The sequence below is a fragment of the Lissotriton helveticus genome, chromosome 1_2, assembly GCF_964261635.1.
Source record: "Lissotriton helveticus chromosome 1_2, aLisHel1.1, whole genome shotgun sequence".
NCBI lineage: Eukaryota > Metazoa > Chordata > Amphibia > Caudata > Salamandridae > Lissotriton > Lissotriton helveticus.
In genome coordinates this window covers 89,564,464-89,582,311 of record NC_136058.1, presented here as the reverse complement: position 1 = coordinate 89,582,311, position 17,848 = coordinate 89,564,464, and the positions used below count along the sequence as shown (strand labels likewise).

The window sequence follows — 17,848 nt, the reverse complement described above, 5'->3', positions numbered from 1 at the left end:
TTAAACTGTCACAAGACAGGCAAATGGAGGAAGAGTCCATTAAAGTCTTCTCTGAAAGACTATGAGAGCTATCATGCATGTGCAGAGGATGACTCACACAGTGAGGTACATGCACACATTTCCATGGGCTTAAGGTCAATTGTGCTGTAAATGTTCATAATCAGGAAACCCGGTATGTCTCTGAACGATATACTAACTCTTGTAAAGATGCATGAGTTATCAACTACATGAGTACAACAGATGATAACTGTCTTTGAAAAGAACACACTCAGTGAAGATCCAGTGAAGGATGAGACAGCTGAAGGCATCTGAAAGGGCTGAAGCACCCTGAGTGCAGAGAAACCACTCAAAGAGAGCAGATATGACATGCTGTGTTCAGTGCACTGTCAGACATGCCCCAGCTGTCTATGGTTAATCCACCCACTATTCTAGGGTTTGCCTGGAAGGTAGATGTCAAGGTCTCAGTAGGATGAGGCAAGCCCCATTGTAAGATGGTTAATAACAAAAACATGACTACCAACAGGAACAAGGCTATCCACTAACAGAAGTGGGACAATTTGAAGCCAAGAAGAATGAAGACATTTTCTTGATCTGCTTCATCATTGACAACACAAATCACAGGAGGACCCACCTGATATGTAGTGCAAAGTACAAGGACCATCCAACACAGTGCTCATTGAGAGGTGGGTGTCAGTGAATGTCATGAGTCTTGAGCAGTTCTGGAAACTACAGTCACCCCACAAACTTTCTCAGACAAACACTAGAATGTTTGCTTTAGGTGATACTGACCTGCTACTGGGTACATTTCAGGAAGGTGTCAGTCATGATACCATCATGCATCCGATAAAATTCTCTGTGACCCCTACTGGAGTGGGAACACTACTCATTTGAATGACAGCAGAGGAGCTTAAGTTCATTCAATTTGCCCAGAGCATTGACACTCATGAGGTGGGTGTGATACCGAATGACTTCGGCACACCGAGTTCAATTGGGCAAGACTGGAAAAATGGAATGGCAAAAGCATCAAGTGGAGCTTAGAGAAGTAACTGGGCTGGGTTTTCGTTCCTTCAAAGGTCACATTGAGTACCCATTCAAGACTAAGCTAATTGTACAGTAATCTTAAACAAAATAATTCAGATGCGTATGAGTTCCACCACCATTTAATGGCCTCGCTCAAACCTTTGAGGGGTACTCTGCCATTGTATAAATGCAAAAGTCACACCCGCATGAACTAACCACCTAAATTAGGTTCATGAAGCTAGAAGGGAAACATATATAAAATATAATTTTTCGCAAAAAACAGGTGTCACGTACCAACTTCCCTGAAAAAACACACCCTGTGTATGATTTACAACTAATGCAACAGACACTGTAGATATGAAGCATTGACATCAACAAAGCATAAACAATATGATAAATAAGTCAACTGTAAAAAAGCAGTCATTAAAAAAATAAATAGCATAACTATAACAATGCCATAAGAAGCAAATGATGCAATCTCTTAATTTGCACTCTCAAGAAACTCAAACTATTTAAACAGTGGGTTGAAACACTGCAAATAGAAGATGGTAACCTCTTGCAAAAAGAACTCCACCACATGGAAATGCACTTACAGATGACTCATATCCTCATTAGTCAAAAAGGAAGAAATCATCCAGAAGAAAGAGATTTAACCAACTAAAAACAATGCAGACCACTTGTGACTTGTAAGAATTGAAGGGGCGTTACCTAATAAAGCCCCTCGTTAAGCCCATAATTCTCCTGTTTAGATAATACAGAAAATCGAGAAAAAGGATATATGAACCAAAGTATGTTGAGATTAGATTACTGCATGCACTCAGGTGCTATTCCGCAGTTGTCCTTCAGCAGAATGTCAGGGAAGTTACTGCATTTTACAATCAACAACTGAAAAAGCACTACTTGGTTGCAAGTACCGGATACAATCAAACCTCATGTGGTAGTATGGTAGGTATATTATTAGTTGTAATTCTGTGGTGATAATGATGGTGGTGGTAAGAGTGGTGAGTTTGATGTTGTAATAGTAGTGGTGGCAATGGTTGTAGCAAAATGGTGCTGGTAATAGTGTTGATAATAGTGGTGGTGGTAATGGTGGTAGTGATAATAGTGGTGGTGCTAACTGTGGTAATGATGGTCGTCATAATGGTGGTGTTGGTAATAGTGGTGGCCTATGGTGGTGGTAATTGTTATGATGGTAAGGGTGGCGATGGTATGCTGAGGGTGGTGGTAATGATGGTGCTATTCATGGTTGTAACTATGGTGGTGGTAATTGTATGGGTGGTAATGCTGATGACATTGTTGGTCATATGGCCATGTCTGAACTGGGGTGGCTTGGTGAGCAAAATAACGATGGATTAAACTCAGATCTGTGACTGAGGGTGAATGTTTTGGAATTGTGCAACATTCCGTCCATCATCTTGTGTGTCTTGCTGACATCGTTGGTGGCATTTTTAATGGTGGTAATGGCCCTGATGCTAGTGATGGTGGTGTGGATAAAGTGGGTGGCCCTGGTAGTAGTAATAGCCATATTGATAATGGTGGTAATGGCACTAAAGATGGTAATGGTGGTGTTTGTGGTAATGGCAGTGAAAGTGGTGATGGTAGTAATGATAATGGTGTAGTCTTGATGGTGGTATTTATGTTATTAGTAGTGCATGTAATGGTGCTGTTGGTAGTAGATGTTTCTGGTGGCAATGGTAATGGTAATAATAGTGATAGTAATGTGGCAGTAGTGATGGTTGTGGTAATGGTGGAGATGGTGGCCCTTCAAATGGCTGGAATGAAAATGGAGTTAATACCTGCAGTGATAATAGTAGTATGACACTATGCTATCAAGCTCTCGAATGACTACTCATAGCCACTGTATAACCTTTTGAAAATCATTACTGTTTATTTATTAGAATGCTTTTAACAAAGTGCTGTACAATGATACCCATTTTACTAGCAATACACAGTTACAGACTGATTCTCCTGGATTAGGTGGTAGCGCTGCAACGTCTTAAAGATTAACCCCCAGATGCATCAAGCATCCATTTTGCGATTCCTTAGTAGCGAAAAATAAGGAATCGCTAATAAGGAATAGCAAAATGGTATGCAAGAAGAAATCACTTTAAAAATAGCGATTTCTTAAAATTCCTTAATTGCGATTCGCAAATTGCGAGTCGCAATTAAGGAATACCTCCCCATTCATTCCTATGGGCCTAGAGGCCCATAGGAATGAATGGGAAGAATTTTCAATTTGCGAATCGCAAATAGCGAATCGCAAAATGAGAATGCGATTTCAAGGGTGCAGGGGTGTCCAAAGGACACCCTGTTGCACCCCTGAAATTGAAATTGATCTGTGCACATTTGTTGCGCACACACATGCCCTTAGGGGATGATGATGCATCCCAAATGCAAAAATACCGGTCGCAAAGGGGCAGATTCTGAGAATCTGCCCCTTCGCGAGCGGTTTTTAGCTTCATGCATCTGGGCCTAAAAGACTGGGGGCAGGTATAATGAGAGAGGAGCTCAGAGTCAGGCAACAGTTTAAGAGCTAATAACGCAAGTCAGATAAGTAAGTGAAAATAAAAGATTAACATATTCACATCAGTCCCTCATTTGTGTTACTGTTCTTCTCGTGACTGTTGTTGTCATTCTCGAGACTCTCTCGCGTGTGTAAAGATGCCATGTTTGTGTTCAATATGGCCCTGCCATTCGAGATCCTTCTCCACGGTTACTAGCGTTGGGCTCTGGCAGTTCAATTTACGAACCAGTGGAGAAGGATCTCTCGGATGTGGGCTCCTTTAATACTTGAATAAAGAAGAATTTTCATACAAAACCAAACCTTCGTTTTTCCTCCTTGAATTTATTCTCGCATGGTAAGAGTACCACATTACACATATGAATTTCGAATGGTCTTCCGAGGGCCAAGTAGATATTTTGCAGTACCGAAATAAAGTTAGGAGAAGTAGTTGGGTAATTAAAAGAACAAGCATTGAAGAAATCACTGAAGAGAAGAAAAGGATAGAAATGGTTTGATCTTGCATAGATTACACAAGTGGAAATGATATATCCTCACACTGAAGAAAGTGAGAAATAAAATGAACAGACTTGTAAAGCACACTGCCCGAAACTTGGTGCCGAAACAGAGAATGAGATCTGACCACATTCGAAAATGATAGGAAGAGGAGTAGATATTGAATCAAAAGCAGGAGAAAACAATAGTCTCTGTTTAGAGGTTAAGTTTAAGAAAGTGCAAAGGCAGCTCCTCTTGTACAGCAGGTAAACACGTGTAGATACAATTTTGTAAAGTAGAGAATTAAACATTAATTTGTTAATCATCTGCATACAGTGAGAGTCAAAACCAAAGGAGTAAATAATAGAAGATTAAGGAATACATGGGCTACATATAAAGTAAAGGATCCAGAGCAGACACCAGAGAGACCCCAATGTGAGCCTGCAAGAAATAAGAATGGATGGCCTTCCTAGGAACTAAGAACTAGTGACCAGAAAGATAAGAGCGAAACCAATTAAGTGTAAAGGCAGCAGCCTCAAAGGGCGACAAAGAATGTAAGAGAACAGAGTGATCCACCATGTTAAAGCAACAGCAAAGTCCAGGCAGGGTGGCTGCCAGAAGATTCGCATTGAAAATGAGTAACCGGCCATAGAGCATGGCCAGGCCAGAAAAGAAGCCAAGGTAACAAGGATGACAAAAGGAGGTGTGTGTTGGAACACAGGAGCCAGGATTACAGTGAGAAGCAGCCCAGGATTGCCTTGAGCAGCAGTAAAGTCCCTTCAGAGGGAGCGTAGGGTAATGTAGGAGTCAGGCCAGTAGCGGCCTGTGGAGGGAGTTACGTGGGGCGGTGAGGCGGGGCGGGGGGAGTAAACACCGGAATATGGATGAACGGAGGTAAACAAACATTTAAATGAATAAAATGAATTTTGTTGCGCGCGCAACGAAGCTTGTTTTATTCATTTAAATGTTTACTTTAATTTAAAGCGTTTGATTTTCCATAATGTGTTGAGTTGGTAATTAGCTACTCTGATTGTTGCACTAATTTGGTCTTGCATATTTAGGTGTCTGTCCAGAGTTATGCTTAATGATCTAGTTGAGTCCACAGTATGTGGAGTGCAATTGAGGGCCATTATTTGTTTGAGCCAGCCTTGAATGGATGTCGGGAAATAAGGACGTATTCGGTTTTCAGAGTATTTAGCATAAGGTTATTGTGGTTTAACCAATGTTGAGTTTTCAGAGTGGGAGAACGGAGGATAAAAGTGCTTTGAAGAGAGTGGCAGGCAGAGGATCATTGAAATGATTTGAGGTTTTTAAAGAAGTTATAGTATTGAGTAGCTCATCGTCGCCTGAGAGTCGACAGGTATTCCACAATGCCTCATTTTATGGAGAGTAAAACATAGTGGTAGAGGAGGGGCAGTGGACTGGGACAGACAATGTGTATTTGGTGTGATGCATAGTATTTCTAAATCGATCTTTCTTGTCTTTTCCATGAAGTGTACAGAAAACTCCTCACTACTAGGGGTTAACTCATTGAGTGCAGAGTGTTGGTTACTTGAGTGGTGAGCTTGCTGTTTGATGATTTTGAACAGTGTTTTGGCTTGTTTTTAGCATGGTTGAGCTGTCACCTAAAGTGAGCAATCTTGTTACTGTGGATATGTTTGTTGTAGGTACTTCTTGTCATTCGCAGCTGCTTAAGGTTTGTTATGGAGGGAGAGTTTCTCTATGACCTCTCCGCCAGCCTTTGTTTGTGTCTTTCCTCATTAAGGGAGTAGTTGAACCAGGGATTAGATGGTTTTCTGGGAATTCTTTTCAGTTGTTTTGAAGCAATTGAGTCAAAAATATTGGTCTTGGAATGGATGTAGTGTTCCGTGAGGTAATCCAGATTTGGCAGGTTAGGGGGCGAAAGAAGTAGGTTATTACTTATGCTTGTTAAGTCATTCAAATTGATGTTCCTCTACCACCCTTTCCAATATGTGGAATCAGATTAGGTAATGATCCAACCAGTCACAGGGTGATATGGCATCCAATTGAATAATGTTATCTTTAGTAATGATTAAGTCGAGGGTGAATCCCTTGATGTGGGTAGGTTCATTGCAGGACTGGGTGAAGTGTAGATCAGACTGGAATGCCTTGAAAGTGTACAATAAGGGATCATTTACATCATTCCAGTGTAAGTTGAAATCATCCAGGGAGATAAGATGAGGTGTTAGTCAGAGTTGGGGGATATGGTCTCCGAAGGGAAGATTATCACTGGGGGGTGATAGATCATGTGGAGTATACAAACTAAATTGTCATTGTTCCCGATTTCGATGCCCAGGTGCTCAAAAGTGGACAATGGATCAGTTTTTGTGTGTCTTAGGGTGACAATTGATCAAAGGATGCAAGCTATGCCTACTCCGACTTTCAGAGACCTATATAATCTAATGATGCCATACTCAGGGGAACTCAAGTGTCTAAAATTGGTGAAGAGGAGTCTTTAAGCCAGGTTTCCATTAAGATTAGGAGGTTCAGTTCTTGAGAGAGAATGAGGTCTGCAACATCAGCAACATGTCTTAGCGATGACCTGCAATTAGGAAGCATTGTTTTAATGTGGGATTTAGTTACTAGCTCTTCAAGGTGAGAGGTAGCAACAGGTAGTAAATTGTCTATGTTCGTGGTACTGTGATTGACACTGGCCTCTCTAAATGGGTTGGAGGGAATAGTTTGGATATTGAATGGTGCAAGTGAAGAACTGCTATGCAAGGCATTGTAAGATAGTAGAAGGAAGTGAATATCATCCTCCGACAAATGGCCAATGATCCTATGGGGCCTGGAGAGGTGACTAAGAAGAGGCATTGATTTCCAGTGTAAATTTACTGCACTTTCCACAGACTAATTTTTTCTTAGGTTGTTATTAGCAGTAGTGGGATTGGGAAGTTTGATTAGTCATGGAGGACATGAAGAGGTTCCAGTGCTTCCCCATCTTTATGGAGTGGTGTAATAGGTTTTGAAGATCCTCTTTTATTAGTTGAAGCTCATTTTGGTCTGTCAACTTTTCCAGACTTGTTGGAATCGAATTTCGATAACAAGTATTATTGGCCTATTATATCCCATATTACCTCGTAAATATATAATCGTGTCGTTAGAATGCACTATGATCACCTAGTAACCAATGATTCACTTTTGACTTGTTTGCTCCTATTGATATAACCGGAGCCATTTTGTTTAGTTTCCCTATGTGCAAGTACTGTTTCCCTGAAACCACGTGATTATGTCTGCTGCTTGAAACTATGACGGCAGCCAGGCCGTCTACTATAGTTGTTATCCGGTAACTCAAAGAAACCCAAGGTCACATCTGCCTTTCTTGTGGGATGCGCACATTCTAGCAGAGCCCGTTCCTGTACTCCCCGGGCTACAGATAGATAGGAAGGCACCTTACTGACCTGCCCCTGGAATAGCTTAGGCCTAGGCTACTAGCAAATCAATTGTGCCTTATATGGGTATTCCTCTTGGCATACTGACAAGTTGTATCTTTCCTTGTAGGGTGTCATCTTGAACGCATGAAACGTATATATGCTTTGTATTCTGAACATGTAATCAGTCTCCTCTGCGCACCTCCGAGGGTCTTGTAGACTGAGGCTCCCCTGCCAGGGCTTGTATTTGATGAATAAACGATTGAACCTTCTCCATTGCCGACTGAATTATTATTACAGATAAACGTATATGGGCTATTGGTAAGTATAGCCCGCTACAATTAATTTTGAATCCTTCAGTTGGCGACTCCGCCGGGACTCCGTGATAGGGTCGTCCCCCTCCTGTAAACAGGGGTGATGGGACAAGGAGGAGTTCTGGCCGAGTGGGTGGACGGAAAGAGGATCCTGATTTGAGACACCCGTTTGTGGTATGAAAACAAGTTGTTCCACTCTCGAGCCCAGTATCCCTCCCAGGTACTGAAGACCCTACGCCGGAGTCCTACGGGCTTAACCCGAGAGAAGAACAGACTGTGTCGGTCTGTCTAGGTGTCGGCAGTGGAGAATTCGCAATCGACCTGAGTGCACCAGGTGAGTGATATTTGAGATTGAATTGGATAAGGAAGTGTTTCTTTTTGGATAACAGTTAACTGTTTTTGTTTGAAGGTGGCCGGGGAAGCTGGACCACGAGGGAATCTGGGGATCTACCGTTGCGGCGAAGGGGCTGCGCGGGTAGAGACCCCACAGACTTGTTTGGTGAATAATTGAGACTACATCTGATGCCTTAGCAGAGTACGGCGTTGCTCGCTCGTCCGAATTCTCTACGGGAAATCCCTGGGAGCAACTGGGTAAGCTAGGGTTCTGGAGACGTGTCTAGATGCCCGGCCCAACCAGAACAGGACCATGGGATGGCCTGTGAGAGAGTTCGTGGTTCGCCTTTGGTGAGATTTTGTTGGTCTGGAATCGGCGGGCTCTGTTCGTATTTGAAGACGTCATTTGCATAGAATAAGTTCTGAGAGGTTTGCCTTGCACTGTTTTACGGCACTTTATTGTGATCATTGAATGAAGAGGTGTATGAGTGGATGATGTAAAGGACGCGTCCAAGTATGTGTGTGTTTTGAGATTTTGTGACTAAAGCAACGTATAAGTATTATCATAATGTCGTGTTTTAGCAAAATATGTTTTGGATGCTGTTGTCGGAGAGGTACGCGGCTTGAAGAAAGACAGCCTGCCACTCCCGAGGGCAGCCCCAGTTTCGATATGTATGTAAAACATGGTTTACAGCCGATTTTATTTAATACTCTTTGGAACAAATATACAAAAGATAATTCGGATTTACAATGGCCTCTTACGGGGTCTTTTGATGAGAAAAAGATCAATTATATACAGAATAAATTATTTATGAAGAAAAGTCGTCAGTCAATGTTTGATTCCTTGAACTTATGGTTGAAGGAAGCAAAAAGACGACAAATTCGAGAAGAGAAGCTGGGGAAGATAGTCACTCAGAAAGCAGTAGCGTATGATAAAGAAATGGTGGAAAAAAATATAGAACGGATGGATAGGCAGTTTCGGTTGGAGACCGATAATAGCTATGTGGCTAGACCAGAGACAGGAGATGAATTAAAAGAATTGCTGGAAGCCCGACCACCTCCTCCTTATGCCCCGTAAGGCTTGTATCCAGCTGTGCCTGTGGTACGAGTTGATCAAGCGGGAGCCGTTTCGGCCGGCAAACCGCCGCTAGGGGTGGTTGCCACGGCCCCCGTTGGCAGATCGGGACCTGATGTTCCGTTTTCCCCTCCTTCTCTTCGACCAACTACCTCACCCTTAATATCCCTTCAGCCGAACGCGGCTGTCCCTTCTCCTTTGCATCCTGTGTTTCTCTCCCCTCCGACTCAGACTACTTTAGATCTTCGAAATGCAATTAGTCCGGGTGCCACGCCCAAGCGACCGTTGTCTGACTTGAGTGATCAGCGAGCTTTCACTCGGTCGCTATTGGGACAGGAGGAAAGGAGAGCTATTATAATTCAGGCATCCCAGTGGATGCGGAATCCTATTTATACTCTGGAAGATATTTGGAGTACTATGAAGGATTTTGAACCCGTTGCACAGCAGCTGGCTCTAGAGAGCATGGCGATCCAATTGATTTCACTATGGGAACAGTGTTTCGAGGAAGGATTGCCCCCTCAAATACTGCGTGACATCAGGGATCATGCTCATAAATTCCATCTCCAAATTGATGAAGTGTATCAGAATGTGACAACGCTTTTATATTATCGGGAACGAATGCACCGGAAGAGTGCCGAATGGGGAGCGCAGCACCGCATGAGGGAGGTGCATCATCTTTTCTTCCCGGAATTACCTGAAATAAGAGATAACGGGGGCAATGTCACGAGATCGCGAGTGGACGCTAGTCTTCAGGAACAATGGGTTTACACTCCTTGGAAACGAAGTGAGGTCCTTACGTTAAAAGCATAAAGCTGATATCAAGCTATTTTTTGGTCTCCTGATTCCGGTGGATATTTGGAGACAGATACATGATACGGACCATGTCCCCGAGCTAGGAGGAACATGGGATCAATTGAAAAATTGGGTTAAGGAACGAAAGCCGGGTGAGAAACCCCGGGATGAAATATTAGCAGTACCAGATAAAATTGTTACATACATGAAGACTCTTCTCCCTCCTAGGAAAGTAGATTGGGACAAATTAACAGCATTTAAACAGAAGAAGGATGAAAGTGTGTCTGATTTCTTTTACTCGGTTTGAGAAAGTTTTTATAGATTTCAGTGGCCAGGACCTCTCTACAGAGGGAGGAATTCGATTATTTGTAAATAGATTTGTCACAAACTTACTCCCTGAGGTTATGACCCGTCTCCAATCAGCTGAAAGCACGCGTACTACGGATGCACCCTCTGTTATCCTTACCATGGCCCAATATTATGAACATCGAGAAAACAAGAGTAAGGAGAAATCAGAGAAAAAGACTAAGGATCTAAAAACTAGGGTACTACTGCAGCAAGTAAGTAGAGGGAATAATTTAGGACGAGGAGTGCGGGGCTCATTTCAAAGAGGCCAGATAGCAGGAAGAGGTAGAGGAGGCCCTCCGAATATTGGGATAAACCAATGTTCTTATTGCAAAGAGGAAGGACATTGGAGAGTAGATTGCCCTCTTTTGTTGGCAAGGAACGGACCAAGTAGAGGACGAGGAAGAGGTTGAGGGAACATAGATCGAAATAGCATGAGAAGAGAGGAGTCACAGCATGAGAGTTCGCGTAAGAATTATTTTGATGACCCTCAGAACAGACAATACTACAATGAGACTTATCAGGATGACAGGTATAACGAGCAGGAATATGCATGAGACAGCCATGGACAGAGCGGGGGCCATATTACAGTACCAGTTGACCAAGAGGGACCTTATGTACAAGGAGAACTATTGGATACATTGGGAAAGTTTCTAGTGGATACTGGGGCGATGAGTAGTTCAGTCGCCCATACACTGATCCCAGGGGCAGCTCTGTCTGGCCAAAATAATGTATCAGTAGGATTATCTGGAATACCGGTAGTGAGCCCCGTTTCAAAACCTCTGCCTTTTACGATAGGTCCCATCTCCATGCACACCCCCTTTCTTCTGACTTCTAATTGTGGTGAAAACCTCTTGGGGTTAGACATTCTAAAGAAATTACATGCTCGCATTTATTGTTCCCCTGATGGTGTTTTTCTGACGATGCAGAAACCATTGTTGAAAGAGGTCCAATACTTTGCTAAAAACGAGACCTTGCCCCCTGAATTCTCCACCATTCCTCGGACACTGTGGGCGACAGGGGACACCGATGTAGGTCTGTTAAGAATAGCTCCTGTGTCAATAACATTGAAACCGAATGCACAGATGCCACGCATTCCCCAGTATAAGATTTCACCAGAAGGTGAACAGGCCTTGTTGCATATCATTCGTGACCTCATTGACAGGGTGGTGGTGGAAGAAACAGCTGCTAATGTTTGTAATAGTCCCATTTTGCCGATTTTGAAAAAGACACCAATTGATGGTGCCCCTGATTATAAGACTGCCTATCGCTTTGTGATTGACCTTCGAGCGTTCAATAAGATAGTATTCCCTCAATACCCAGTGGTGCCGGACATTACCACAATTCTTACAATGATCCCCCCTACGGCCCAATATTTTTCTGTAATAGATTTAAAGAACGCCTTCTTTAGCATTCCGATTCACCCTGATAGCAGACATATCTTCGGATTCTCATTAGGAGGCCGAAGCTTTAGATTTTCGCGTGTACCCCAAGGCTATACAGAAAGTCCCAGTATTTATAGCCAAGCTCTAAAGGCAGTCCTGGATGAATTAATTTTGCCTGCGGTTAACGCAATTATCCAATATGTGGACGATATTTTGGTGGCCTCCGATACAGAGAAAGGCTGCAAGGAAACGACTGTGAAATTGTTACATCATTTGGCTTATAAAGGAAATAAAGTCTCCCTCTCTAAATATCAATATTGTCGACAGGAAGTGAACTACCTTGGCCACTTACTGTCGAAAGCGGGGAGACGACTAACACCAGAACGAATATCTGTAATTACTAATATGTCTGTACCCCGTACTCAACGTGATGTCCGTGCTTTTCTTGGCATAACCTCTTACTGTCGCCAATGGATTCCTAACTATTCACTTCTCTCTAAACCCTTGTTGTATTTGACTACCAAAGATGTGCATGAACCCCTATCCTGGACGGATGAATGTCAAGAAGCCTTTGACTCTTTGAAATCTGCTTTGTATTCTGCACCTGTCTTGGGTACCCCGGATTACCGGAAGCCTTTTTCACTCTATGTGCACGAGGTGGACGGTTGTTCTCTCTCAGTATTAACACAAGATTTTAGCGGAAAACAGAGACCCTGTGCTTTCTTTTCATCAGTACTAGACATAGTCGCACAAGCCCTTCCCAGTTGCCTGAGGGCTACTGCAGCGGTAGCAGTGGCCATCCGGCAATCAGAAGGTATAGTTTTGAATACAGAACTCACAGTCTTGGTACCGCATGCTGTGGATATTCTGTTAAATAGAACTAAGACCCAGCACCATACAAGTGCTCGTTTAACAGGATACGAACTAACATTGTTTGCACCACACATTACAATTAAAAGATGCGCTACATTGAATCCAGCAACATTATTGCCTCTCCCTTCCAATGCTAAAACTGATGATACCCATGATTGTATATTTAGAACTGAAGAAGAAACAAAAGGCCGTGTAGATCTTACCAACACCCCTTTACCAGACCCCCAAGGAGAGCTGTATGTGGATGGTTCTTGTTTTAAATTACCAGATGGTACTGCCACAGCTGCGTATGCCATTACGACCCTCAAAACGGTGGTGGAAACCGCTAGGATTTCACATCACTCAGCCCAGGCAGCTGAACTAATAGCTTTGTTATGAGCCTGTGAGATCAGTAAAGGCTTGAGAGTAAATATTTACACAGACAGCCAATACACCTTTGGCGTTGCCCATAGTTTTGGGAGGCTGTGGAGGGAACGGGGTTTCTTTATCACGCATGGTCAGAAAATTCAACACGGTCCTTTAATTGATCGTTTGTTATGTGCCTTGACATTACCAGAAAAAGTTGCCATCATTAAATGTAGTGCTCATCAGAGAATTATTGATTCTACGGGAAAGGGAAATGCTTATGCTGATTCGGTAGCTAAAGAAACAGCGCAAACTAAGATGACTCCCATGTTCCCCAGTGCTTCAGCCCGGTGGGTGGCGGAAACATCCGTGTTTGACAATACCATTGAAAGTGTGAAAGAGTTGCAGAAAGAAGCTACCCCAGATGAGACACAGAGATGGGAACGGGAAGTGGAACAACTGGATAAGAATGAATGTTGAATAGATCGAACTGAGAAACAGCGTTGGTTACTTCCTAATGCATTGGTATATGCTGTAGTGACCATGGCTCATGGTCCAGCACACATAGGAGCCAAAGGTATTTGTGCAGTACTAGATCCAGTCTGGAATAACCCAAATATTCCTAAAACTGCAGTACATGTGGTTAAGTATTGCCCTGTGTGTTTGCGTTACAATTCAGGAGGTAGAGAATCTATCCTGAGTGGAAATTTTGCACCGCCATCTTTGCCATTTGAAGTTTTACAAATTGATTACATACAGATGGAGAGAGTGAACAATTTGAAATATGTACTGGTGGTGGTTTGTGCTTTCAGTAAATGGGTTGAAGCCTACCCCACCAAAGAGGCCACCGCAGTTGCCAATGCTAAAGCTTTGATTAAAGAATATTTCCCCCGATATTGTTTGCCCCGGATTATCTGGTCTGCTAATGGAACACACTTTAATTCCTTACTGGTTCAGAGTGTTTGTGATGGTCTGCAAATTAGGCAGAAGTTTCATGCAGCCAGGCATCCTCAGTCAGCCGGATTGGTCGAAAAATACAATGGCATATTGAAATTGAAAATGGCCAAGATTTGTGCTAGTACAGGATTAAAATGGCCCGATGCCCTCCCTTTAGCATTACTGTCTCTGAGAACAACACCACACACAAGAACGGGGTTATCACCCTACGAAGTAATCTTTGGCTGACCGGCCAATGTGTGGGGAGTCCCTAGGCCCAGGTCCTTTAGAGATATTGATTATCCTTTGATGACAGACTACTTGTATGCTTCAACTAAACATCTGCATTCTATTCATCAACAGGTATCCGAGACATTGCGGCCGCTACCATAGGGTCCAGGACATCGATTGGAACCAGGCCAGTGGGTCCTGGTGAGGAACTATCAACGGAAATCGAGTTTGGAACCGAAGTGGTCTAAGCCCCACCAGATCATCCTCGCTACGAGGTCGGCTGTGAAGGTGCATGGACGCAAACACTGGATCCATGCTAGCCACCTGAAGCGCCTCCCGCTCCCTTTGCCCTTTGATTTGCAAAACCGCGAAGGAATTCCCAACCAGGAAGGAGAGTCGCTGCAGAGCTTTGTACCTTTTTCAGAAGCCCAAGAGGTGGGGCAGCCAATTGAAGCGTTGCCCTCAGGTGACAGGGCGGCGGCTCAAACAGCGGAGGCCATTATTTCTGGTGTATCACAGTGGTCGAATGCATCTGATGCCCCTGCAACCGAGTTGTTTTCTGACCAGGAGCAACCTGGTCGCTGTAACTACGACCTGCGGCCCCGAAAACAGCGCAGTACCCCAGTCTCTCGTGGAAGGAATTAGGGAAAGACTTCAGTTGAGAAATATCGGATAGATACACTGGGGTACTGAGCGAGACACTGGACTGAACGCGTTGAGAGCTTGGAACACTGTGTTAAGTAGCTCTATTCAGCAAGAAGGACTGAGTTGGGGGCTGCGGTTGTTCTATCAGACGAAGAAAGTTGTTTGCTTTTTCAATTAATGGATGACAAGAGTCTGCCTGTGAGGCTCTAGAACGGACACAGGGAGAAGATCCCCTCTGGTGGCGTGCGTGCTTTGTGGATACAAAGATAGTTTTTTGGACTTATAGAGAGGGAACAAATTAGATCTGGACTTATAGAGAGCATGTTTCCATTTGCTCGATTTGCAATGGAGGATGAAAGACCACTAGCCCCTCGGCGATATGTGGATAATATGCATTTATTTTCCGGATGGTTCACCAGAGTGAAGGTGGCATTCGTTGCTTTTATTGTTATCATTACAGTAATTATGATGTGTGTATTTGTATACTTAAAGTTTCAGCATCCAGTACAAAAGCTGTTAGGAACTACTGTTTCCCCGGAAGAGCATCTCTTCTATTCTTTGCCCCCTCACAAGGCCAGACACAGAGAAACCTATATGAAAAATGCTTTTATTGAAATGTTGCACCAGACACACAGCACCACGAATAAGACAAACTGTTGGGTATGTGGGTTACTTCCTTCAGTAATGCACCAGCACGAACTGTTCATCTCCTTACCGATGTCTTATTTAGCTAGTTGTGAAGCCTGGTTCCAATTATTATCTTTGATGTACTCACATTATGTAGCTGAACCAAAAATATATACTGAAAAGGATTATGAAGCCATCCTAAAGTACATAGAACAACATCAAGGGTTTGATGCAGCAGGAAACGGGGGAGAGGGCTCTTTGGACCCCAATGCTTGCATGAACGTATATACGGATTATAAGAATGTTACATGGTTAATGGAGGAAATGCAGGATTTTGAACTTTTTAATGACACTATGTACTTTCAGCATTTTAAAGAAAGAAATGTTACGAATGATAAAGCTTCGCCGATCCCCATCATTAATACTACCTCTCCCTTCTGCTTTCAGGGAAGGGGTCATGTTAAGGTAGGAAAGAGCAGATGCAATTACACCTACACTTTACAGGTATATAGTACCCCACCTATGATTACCCCACCAGATGTCTATTTCGTCTGCGGTGAGAATGCATACACATGGCTTCCCCGGGGATGGGCAGGAAGTTGCTATCTCTCATTTCTCCACCCTCCTGTGTATATTGCTCCGCCCGACTATCACCGAACTCATCAATTAGTTCAGAAAGGGGTAGTGGTTAGCCGAAATATTAGAAGCTATGACACCGACAGTACTGATCAAACAGATACCTCCCTGCAGCAATTCGAAGATTTAGCTAAGGGTCTTACCCCCTTCTGGGGAGCCATATTTAATAGCCGCAGTATAAGACGCCTGTCCCGAATAGTTGAGAATGTGGTCCAGACCACTACTGGGATCTTAAACAATATTACTGTGGAGCTTGCAGCGATGAGGCTTGTTTCGCTCCAGAACCGGATGGTTCTTGACGTCATCCTCGCAGATAGGGGAGGAGCCTGTCGTGTGATCGGCAGCTCTTGCTGTGTATTTATTCCAGATTCAGCCCCTACCATTCATCCTGCTATACAGAAACTACATCGATTAGCAAGCGAAGCACATGTGGATAACGGCACCTGGTCCCTTAGCAGTTGGTTCTGGGGCCTTTTAGCTACCTGGGGTTAGAAGATATTCATAGTGCTGGCAGGAGCTTTTGGAGTAATATTTACGTGTTGCCTGTGTCTCCAATGTGGTCCGGCCTGCTGCTCGTTTTGTGCAACCAGGATAACATCTGCGTTGAACTTTTCTCGACAAGTCAAGGTTGAGAAGCAGATGATTCAAAAGGAGGTGTCAGACCTCATGCAGATCGATGAAGGGGTTTTCGTAGAATGAATCTAGGTATATTGGCTATAGTAGGCCAAAAGGGCCGTCTGTTGGGATCGAATTTCGATTACAAGTATTATTGGCCTAATATATCCCATATAACCTCGTAATTATATAATCGTGTAGTTAGAATGCACTATGATCACCTAGTAACCAATGATTCACTTTTGACTTGTTTGCTCCTATTGATATAACCGGAGCCATTTTGTTTCGTTTCCCTATGTGCAAGTGCTGTTTCCCTGAAACCACGTGATTATGTCTGCTGCTTGAAACTATGACGGCAGCCAGGCCGTCTACTATAGTTGTTAGCCGGTAGCTCAAAGAAACCCAAGGTCACATCTGCCTTTCTTGTGGGATGCGCACATTCTAGCAGAGCCCGTTCCTGTACTCCCTGGTCTACAGATAGATAGGGAGGCACCTTACTGACCTGCCCCCGGAATAGCTTAGGCCTAGGCTACTAGCAAATCAATTGTGCCTTATATGGGTATTCCTCTTGGCATACTGACAAGTTGTATCTTTCCTTGTAGGGTGTCATCTTGAACGCATGAAACCTATATATGCTTTGTATTCTGAACATGTAATCAGTCTTCTCCGCGCACCTCCGAGGGTCGTGTAGACTGAGGCTCCTCTGCCAGGGCTTGTATTTGATGAATAAACGATTGAACCTTCTCCATTGCTTGCTAAATTATTATTACAGATAAACGTATATGGGCTATTGGTAAGTATAGCCCGCTAGAATTAATTTTGAATCCTTCAGACTAAGGGGAGGGTAAAGGTGTGGGCGACAATCCTGTGGGTAGATACTGGTTGATACCTCTCTGAGGAGGGGGCTGTGGTCGGCTGAGTGGATTCCTCGAAGTAAGGGAGGTCAATAGATGGGGAGGTGCTGGGAGGTTGGGCGTGGTGTTGGATATCCTGGGGGTGACAAGTTGAAGATGGGAGGGACGAGGTGTCAGGTTCCTATCATCCTTGGACCTCTTATGCAGTTGGGCCTTTGAAACCTGGGTGTAGGGGAGCATGATGAGTGGGTGGGGTCCTCCTTGAGGCGTGGGTAAAGTAGGGGCAGTGACGCAAGATGACCTCACGATCGCCACATTTTTGCTGCTGAACATTTTTCGGGTGTGAGTATTAAGTGTCAGTGTATCAGTGACAAATGAGGAGTGGGTGGAGGCAAATCACCAATGTAGGGACTACAGTAGTCTTTCACTGTAATC

The 17,848-nt window shown here is 43.7% G+C and overlaps 1 long non-coding RNA gene across 1 annotated transcript in view; it reads left to right on the top strand.

Moving 5' to 3' along the window:
- Positions 1-17,303, top strand: part of LOC144807773 (uncharacterized) — a 28,596-nt gene extending 11,293 nt beyond the window's left edge. Inside the window, exon 5 of the long non-coding RNA XR_013606434.1 lies at positions 14,169-17,303. This is a non-coding gene — a long non-coding RNA (uncharacterized LOC144807773). The remainder of the gene's footprint in view (positions 1-14,168) is intronic.
- The last annotated feature ends 545 nt before the right edge of the window (positions 17,304-17,848 follow it).